The 8,169-nt window shown below is 42.8% G+C and overlaps 1 pseudogene; it reads left to right on the forward strand.

Moving 5' to 3' along the window:
- Positions 1 to 374: 374 nt before the first annotated feature.
- On the forward strand, positions 375 to 614 carry LOC122726815 (annotated as a pseudogene).
- Positions 615 to 8,169: the final 7,555 nt, after the last annotated feature.

Consider the following 8,169-nt stretch of genomic DNA (forward strand, 5'->3'; position numbering starts at 1 on the left):
CATACCTCCAAAAAGGAAATGGCAGAACCAGCCCAGACCTACCCTGCAGAAATTTATAGAGCCCAGTCCTAAAATGAATTCTAATATCAAGAACTAGGTTGGGAGAATGAGCAAACAAAAAAATAATCCTACCATAAAAATCTATTACTGCAATAAGGAAGCTTAAGAAACAAACCCAGAAGAACAGGATAATTCCAAAATATCTATAAGCAATATCTCAGAGCAGAACACAACTTAGGCACAAGTTCAGCTAGAATTCCTGGAGGAGATGAAGTAAGAGTTTTTAAATGTTTTTATAAATTAAATGAAAGCACTAGAAGAAAAATTAGAAAAGAAATGAGAGGTAAAGTGGAGCGACTGAGGCCAAAAGTGAGATGCCAGTAGCCGTGGGTCCCTACGGACAGTCCCAGCCCACCTGCTTCAACCGAGTGAAGATGGGCTTCATGATGGGCTGCGCCATGGGCACGGCAGCTGGGGTGATGTTCGGCACCTTTTAATGCCTCAGGATCGGGATGCAGGGCCGGGAGCTGATGGGCAGAATTCGCAAAACCATGATGCAGAGCGGGGGTACCTTCGGAACGTTTATGGCCATCGGAATGGGCATCCACTGCTGACTGTGGTGTCTCCACCTCTTCCCAAGACCCCCGCACACCTCCTTGTTTAATATAATAAAAGGCTTTGAGTAAAAAAAAAAAAAAGAAAGAAAGAAAAAAGAAAAGAAATGAGAGCTATGAAAGAAAGAATTGGAAAGGGAATGAACAGTTTGGCACAGAAGGTACAATACCTGCCAAAGAAAATAACTCCCTTAAAATTAGAATGGACATAATAGAAGCTAATGATTCCATGAGCCATCAAGAAAAAAAATTAAGCTGAAAGACTAAAAAAAATAGAAGAAAATATAAGGCATCTCATAGCAAAAACAACTTACTTGGAAAACAAACCAAGGAGAAAAATAATAAAGAATCATTGGACTAGCTGAAAGCCATAAGAAAAAAAGAGCCAATGCATCATATTTCAAAAAATCATAAAAGAAAACTGCCCAGAACTCTTAGAACCAGAAGGCATAATAGAAATAGAAAGACTCCACTGATCACCTCATGAAAGAAACCCCAAAACAAAAACTCCCAGAAATATCATTGCTGAAATCTGGAACTTCTAGATCAAAGAAAAAATATTATAAGCAGCCAGAAAGAAAGAATTAAATTATGTACTAAGGAACCACAGTCAGGATCAATTGGAATTTCACAAGCATCACCATAAAGAAACAGGGAGTTTGGAATACAATAATCTAGAGGGCAACAAATATAGGCTTGCAGCTAAGAACAATTTACCCAACAAAACTAAATATAATACTGTGAGAATTGATGAGGCAATTGGGGTTAAGTGACTTACCCAGGGTCACACAGCTAGTAAGTGTCAAGTATCTGAGGCTGGATTTGAACTCAGGTCCTCCTGAATGCAGGGCCAGTGCTCTATCCACTGCGCCACCTAGCTGCCCCTTACTGTGAGAATTGAAAGGACACCAACCTGTTGAGAAAGATATTGCAGGGAAGCTCCACTGTGAGGAGAAAGCATGTGAAAAGAAACCATGTGACTCTAGCGTCCAGAAGTTGTCCAGCATCTGGAACTTACATCTATAGAACCACCTGTTAGTTGTGTCAATCAGTGTTACCAGCCAATTAGCTTGGAGCTGTGTGTGCAGATGGCCCTGTTTCCTGTTGGGCAGGAGGCTTCTGGGAGGAGGAAGGAGGGGCAAGGTCTTTTGGGTTCCTGACCTTGGCTTGGGGGGTTGGATGCTGGGGACTATTAGATAGTTAGAAATAGTTAGGTTTTTACCTCTCTCTCTCTCCTCACCAACTTCTGATGTACTTTTTTTTAAAATGGTTTTTAATGTTTTTTGTTTTGTTTTGTTTGTTTTTGCAGGGCAATGAGAGTTAAGTGACTTGCCCAGGATCACACAGCTAGTTAAATGTCACGTGTCTGAGGCTGGATTTGAACTCAGATCCTCCTGAATCCAGGGCCGGTACTTTACCTACTGTGCCACCTAGCTGTCCCTGATGCACTTTTTTTTTTGTGGGGCAATGGGGGTTAAGTGACTTGCCCAGGGTCACACAGCTAGTGTCAAGTGTCTGAGGCTGGATTTGAACTCAGGTACTCCTGAATCCAGGGCCAGTGCTCAATCCACTGCACCACTTAGCTGCCTCAAGAGTTTAGACTTTTAAGTATTTATTAAAAGTGCATCAGGGGGGTAGCTAGGTGGCGCAGTGGATAAAGCACTGACCCTGGATTCAGGAGTACCTGAGTTCAAATCTGGCCTCAGACACTTAATACTTACTAGCTGTGTGACCCTGGGCAAGTCACTTAACCCCAATTGCCTAAAAAATAAAAAAGTCTAAACTTTTGCTAAAGCTTCTAATTTAAAGTGACCACTCATTAGATTTTAGACATCATAGCTAGAATTTTAGCCCCTTACAATACTACAAGGGAGGGCAGCTAGGTGGCGCAGTGGATAGAGGACTGGCCCTGAAGTCAGAAGGACCTGAGTTAAAATCTGGCCTCAGATGCTTGATACTTACTAGCTGTGTGACCCTTGGCAAGTCACTTAACACCAATTGCCTCACCAAAAAAACAAAAAATAAAAAAACAATAAAAACAAGAACATAGCTTCCAAAAAGAGAGAAGAGATGGTCCCATAAACTCTGCCCTTTTCAAACATCATGTGAAGTCTTCAATATAAGGCAACATAAGTTAAGATATTGACAAGCTAGGGGCAGCTAGGTGGTGTAGTGGATAAAGCACTGACCCTGGATTCAGGAGTACCTGAGTTCAAATCCAGCCTCAGACACTTGACACTTACTAGCTGTGTGACCCTGGGCAAGTCACTTAATCCCCCTTGCCCCGAAAACTAAATAAATTTAAAAAAAAAGATATTGACAAGCTAAAGAGAAGATCCAAAGGACCTCCTGAATCCAGGGCTGGTGCTTTATCCACTGCGCCACCTAGCTGCCCCTCTGTTTTGTCTTAATGATATTGAAAGAAGAATGGAAAGAGAAGGGAAAAGGAATACACTAGATGGGGGAAAGAAAAGGGAAAATTGTTTCACATAATCAAGATGCCCCCAGAAATTTATATAAACAAGGAGGAATGGTGTAAAGAAAGAGGCTGACGCTTGAAACGCACTCTCATCTGAACTGGTCAAAAGAGGAAAGAATGCATATACATATACACACACAGAGTTGGGCATAGAAATACATTTCACTCAATAGGAAAATAGAAGGGGGAAAATTAGAGAAGGAGGCATTAAAGGGAGGATAGATTAAGGGAGAGATTAGTCTAAAGCAAAACAAACTAATGATATACAAAAATATTTGTAGCTCTTTTCAAGGAGACAAAGAATAGGAATCAGAAGGGGTGCCCATCAGTTGGGAAATAGATGAAAAAGTCAAGGTGTATACATGTGATGGGATACTATTGTTCTATAAGAAATAAAGGGGATGGTTGCAGAGAAATCTAGGGAGACTTATATGAATTGATGTGGAGTGAAGTGAGCAGAACTGGGAGGACAATTTATACAATGACAACAGTATGGTAAAGACAAACAATTTTGAAAGAATTAGGGACTCAGATCAGCAGCATAATAACCAACCATGTCCAGATTTAAAATGATTTAAAATGTTACTCATCTTCTAATAGAGAGATGAAGTACTCAGAGTACAGAATGAGACATTTGTTTTTTGTTTTTGTTTGGGGTTTTTTTTTTGAGACATTTGTTTTTTGGACATAGGCACTGCAGAAATTTGTTTTGCTTGACCAGACATGTTTGTAACAGGGATTGTGTTTTTCTTTCATCCTCATTTTTTTGTGAATGAATTGGGATTTTTGCTGATTGGAAGGAGAAAAATTATACCTATATAACAAAGAGGTATAATTTTTAATTTCAAAAGCTAATTAATGTTAACTAATAAAGACATCTGTGAGGAACACAAATCAGTCACCCTCTGGGAATTCAATCTGCCTGTCTGAGCAAGGTTTGGAAGAGTGGGCCCAGAGCCTTTCTTATTTATTAAAGGGTTATCCTGTGGAGGAGGGATTAGATTTGCTGTTTGGTCAGAGAGTGCAGAACTGGGGCAATGGATAAAAGTCATGAAGTGGCAGATTTAGGTTTGAAGTAATGAAGAACTGCCTGTTGATTAGAATGGTTTAGCAGTGGAATGAGGTCCCTTGGAAGGTAGAACAACAGAGGTTGGCTGTCCATTGATCAGGTATGAGGAAGGAAGGAAGGAAGGAAGGAAGGAAGGAAGGAAGGAAGGAAGGAAGGAAGGAAGGAAGGAAGGAAGGAAGGAAGGAAGGAAGGAAGGAAGGAAGGAAGGAAGGAAGGAAGGAAGGAAGGAAAGGGAGGGAAGGAGGGTAGGAAGGAGGGAGGGAAGGAAGGAGGGAGGAGGGGAGAGAAGAAAGGAAGGAAGGAAGAAAGAGAGAAAGAAAGAGAGAGACAGAAAGAAAGAGAAAGAGAGGAAGGGAGAAAAAGAAAGAGAAAGAAAGAGAAGAAAGGAAGGAAGCATTAAGTGCCTACAATGTGCCAGATGCAGTGCTAAGCAACATTACATATATTATCTCATTTCATAACCACCACGCTGAGGCAAACAGGAGTGCCATCCTGTACATGCTCCTCCCTTGCCCTTCGGGATTTCAGTATGCATATTGATGTACCCTCAGTTGCCATGGTCTTGTGTGTGTGTGTGTGTGTGTGTGTGTGTGTGTGTGTGTGTGTGTGTGAGGCGATTGGGGTTAAGTGACTTGCCCAGGGTCACACAGCTAGTAAGTGTCAAGTGTCTGAGGCCGGCTTTGAACTCAGGTCCTCCTGACTCCAGGGCCGGCGCTCTATCCACCGCGCCCCCTAGCTGCCCCTGTTGCCACGGTCTTACAGAATCACAGGATGTCAGAGCTGGAAGGGACTCGGAGGCCTCTAGACCAAACCATCTAAACCCTTAGCTCATCATTGTGCTCAGCATCCACCTTGCCTGCTCATGTCCTAGAGCTTACCAGTGTGATGAGATAATGGGATTTGGCAGCTGCTCAAAGGCCCCCCTGGAGATTAATCTAGACTGGTTGAATCAAGTGAGAGTGAGTGACTGCGCATTGGCCTACTTCAGGTTAACTGATTGTAAGCACACCTGGCCGGCCCTTAAGAAGGCATTGTTCTCAGAAGCTAGACTCTGTACTCAACTGGAGACCACCTTCAAGTCTAGTGAACCAATGGATTTGGCTGATGCCAACCAATCAGCGTGAAGCAGTGTGCAAGGCCCGCCCATGCTCCGGACCTATAAAAAGCTTCCACACTCAGTTTGCTGGGGAGTTCGTGATTGAAACCAGCTCGTGTCGGAGAACTTGAGGAAGAACCAGACCAGGCTGGAACTCTAGGCTAGATAGCCTTTTTCTTAACTTTCTGAACTCCACTTGAATACCTGGTATGCTTTAATAAATGTTTAATGCCCAAAGACTGGTGCTAAAGCTTCTAATTTAAGGCAACCACACACATCACACCATCATCCATAACTTTGGAACCTCCACAGTCTCTTTGACAATGACTTAAGGGCATGTCCCATTCCCGCTGCCTTTACGGCTCCTAAAAGATGAGTCTTCAGATATGAAAAGACTAGTGTAGGAGCAATGAATGAACTTGCATAAATAAGTCTATACCTTTCTCCCACCCACAGGGAAGAGATTGAGAGGTTTTTTTGTTTGTTTTTGCGGGGCAATGGAGGTTAAGTGACTTGCCCAGGGCCACACAGCTAGTAAGTGTCAAGTGTCTGAGGCTGGATTTGAACTCAGGTACTCCTGACTCCAGGGCCGGTGCTTTACCCTCTGCACCTCCTAGCTGCCCCCCGAGATTGAGAGTTTTAAACCTGGTAAAACCTGCTTGGCAACTATTGGGCAAGTGACCATTAGGTGGCACAGTGGATATAGAGCATCAGACCTGGAGTCAGGAAGATTCACTTTCCTGAGTTCAAATCTGATCTCAGACACTTCCTAGCTGTTTGACCCTGGGCAAGTCACTTCACCCTTTTTGCCTCAGTTTTCTTACTGGTAAAACGAGCTGGAGAAGGAAATGGCAAAACATTCCAGTATCTTTGCCCAAACCCCAAGTTGGGGTCATGAAGACTCAGACATGACTGAAAACCTACTGAACAACAAACAATCATTGCCTTCTTATGACCTCTCTTGCAGAGAGGTCCCATGCACTACAGACCCTCAGCATAGTCATTCTATGTGTATCACTTTTCTCCCCTCAGGCTTCCTTGTGGAAACCTAATGCCTTTTGCCAGGGAAAGTCTCTTTATCTTTCTTTGTTATAAACATTGGCTCTGTCTTTATAAACACTGTTAACCAAGAATTTTCCAGACTGAGTACTTATTAGAAATGCAAGGCTTTTTCAATGTTTTAAGAAAAGGCATTTAGGGGCAGCTAGGTGGCACGGTGGATAAAGTACCAGTCCTGGATTCAGGAGTACCTGAGTTCAAATCCAACCTCAGACACTTGACACTTACTAGCTGTGTGACCTTGGGCAAGTCACTTAACCCTCATTGCCCCACAAAAAAAGGCCTTTATTATTTACACCACTGATATAGTCTCTCTTTTTTATATATAGTCTCTTAAGAACAATATATATCATGTTTCTTTCTTTCTTTTTTTTTTTTTTGGTGAGGCAGTTGGGGTTAAGTGACTTGCCCAGGGTCACACAGCTACTCAGTGTCAAGTGTCTGAGGCTAGATTTGAACTCAGATCCTCCAGAATCCAGGGCTGGTGCTCTATCCACTATGCCACCTAGCTGACCCTATCATGTTTATTTGAAAGGCTCGGACTTCTTTCAAATACAAGAACTGTATAATGTAACACTGTCAATAATGCAAAACAGGGGTCCCACCACACAGGTCTAAACATCACAAGTCAATGACTTTTTGAAAACTGTATGGCTAGGTATTTCAACTGAGACATGGTGTTTACACTCAGACAAGTTTTAACTAGAACAGAACAAGGGCTTTTGTTCATGCTTTATTAGGGATGAATCTGTGATGTGTCCTATTTGAAGATAAAGATTTGGAAAATGTTTCAGACAGTCGCTATCAATTAGGGTGAGGTGCCTTAGAGGGGCTCCAGCCCTGTACCAGGAAGTGGTAGGGACATCCAGTTCTCTTCCTGCTTGGGAGGACTTAGAACTGAGGGAGAACAACGCGGGAGGCTTTTGCTAGCTCTTCCTGAAAGAGTGCTCCAGAACTCTAGCCAAGGAGTACAGGTGAGGTTGGAGCTAGAGGTAGGAGAGACTACAGTTGCCCAGTGAGGTTTGAGTGCATTCAGGCATAAGCCAGATTTGAAGAGCACCCAGATCCTGATGAGACTTGAGAAAGACACACAGGGCTGGAGGAGAGTCTGAATGATGCTACACATGGAATAAGCTTGACTCAAGCTTACACAATCAATGGGGCCAGGATTCTGGGAGCAAAGCCATTTGGCCCAGTTTAGCATGAGTGTAAAGACAAAAGCTGTGAGCCCAAATCCCATGTTCTACAAATCCTCAAGGTGCTCATTCTATGTGTATCTCCTTTCTCCCCTCAGGCTCCCTTATGGGAACCTGATACCTTTCCCCAGGGAAAGTCTCCTTACCTTTCTTTGTTATAAACATGGGTCCTGTCTTTATAAACAATGTTAACCACAAGAATTTGCTGTCTGAGTACTTTGAAATGCAGTTAGAAAAAAACAACAATGTAGAGGAAAGCATCCCCGGAAAAGAGAAAGGGGTAGATTAGCTTTAGCACTGAAGTGTTTTTTTCCAGAGTACTGTCTCTGACTAGGGGCTCAGAGCTAATAAAAAGGTAGAATTATAGATCCTTTACCACAACTCCAGAAAGCAGAAAAGGAGAATTTATAATAGTTTCCTATCTAGGCAATGAGACTATAGTAGTGCAGGAAAGAGACAAAAAAGAAGTAGAACAACCCTGGGGACCATCCTACCTCACTCCAGATACCCTAATATCCTATTCATCCAATTGTCCCTCATTTCCTTCCATTGAGTTTCACCAAGACCACCAGTTCTTCCATCCCTCCCTGATCTTCCACTCTATCACTTCTGTTCTAGACTCTCTATTTGGGGGGGCGGATTATGAGCACTGGTTT

This window comes from Dromiciops gliroides, chromosome 4 (assembly GCF_019393635.1).
Source record: "Dromiciops gliroides isolate mDroGli1 chromosome 4, mDroGli1.pri, whole genome shotgun sequence".
NCBI classification, from domain to species: Eukaryota; Metazoa; Chordata; class Mammalia; order Microbiotheria; family Microbiotheriidae; genus Dromiciops; species Dromiciops gliroides.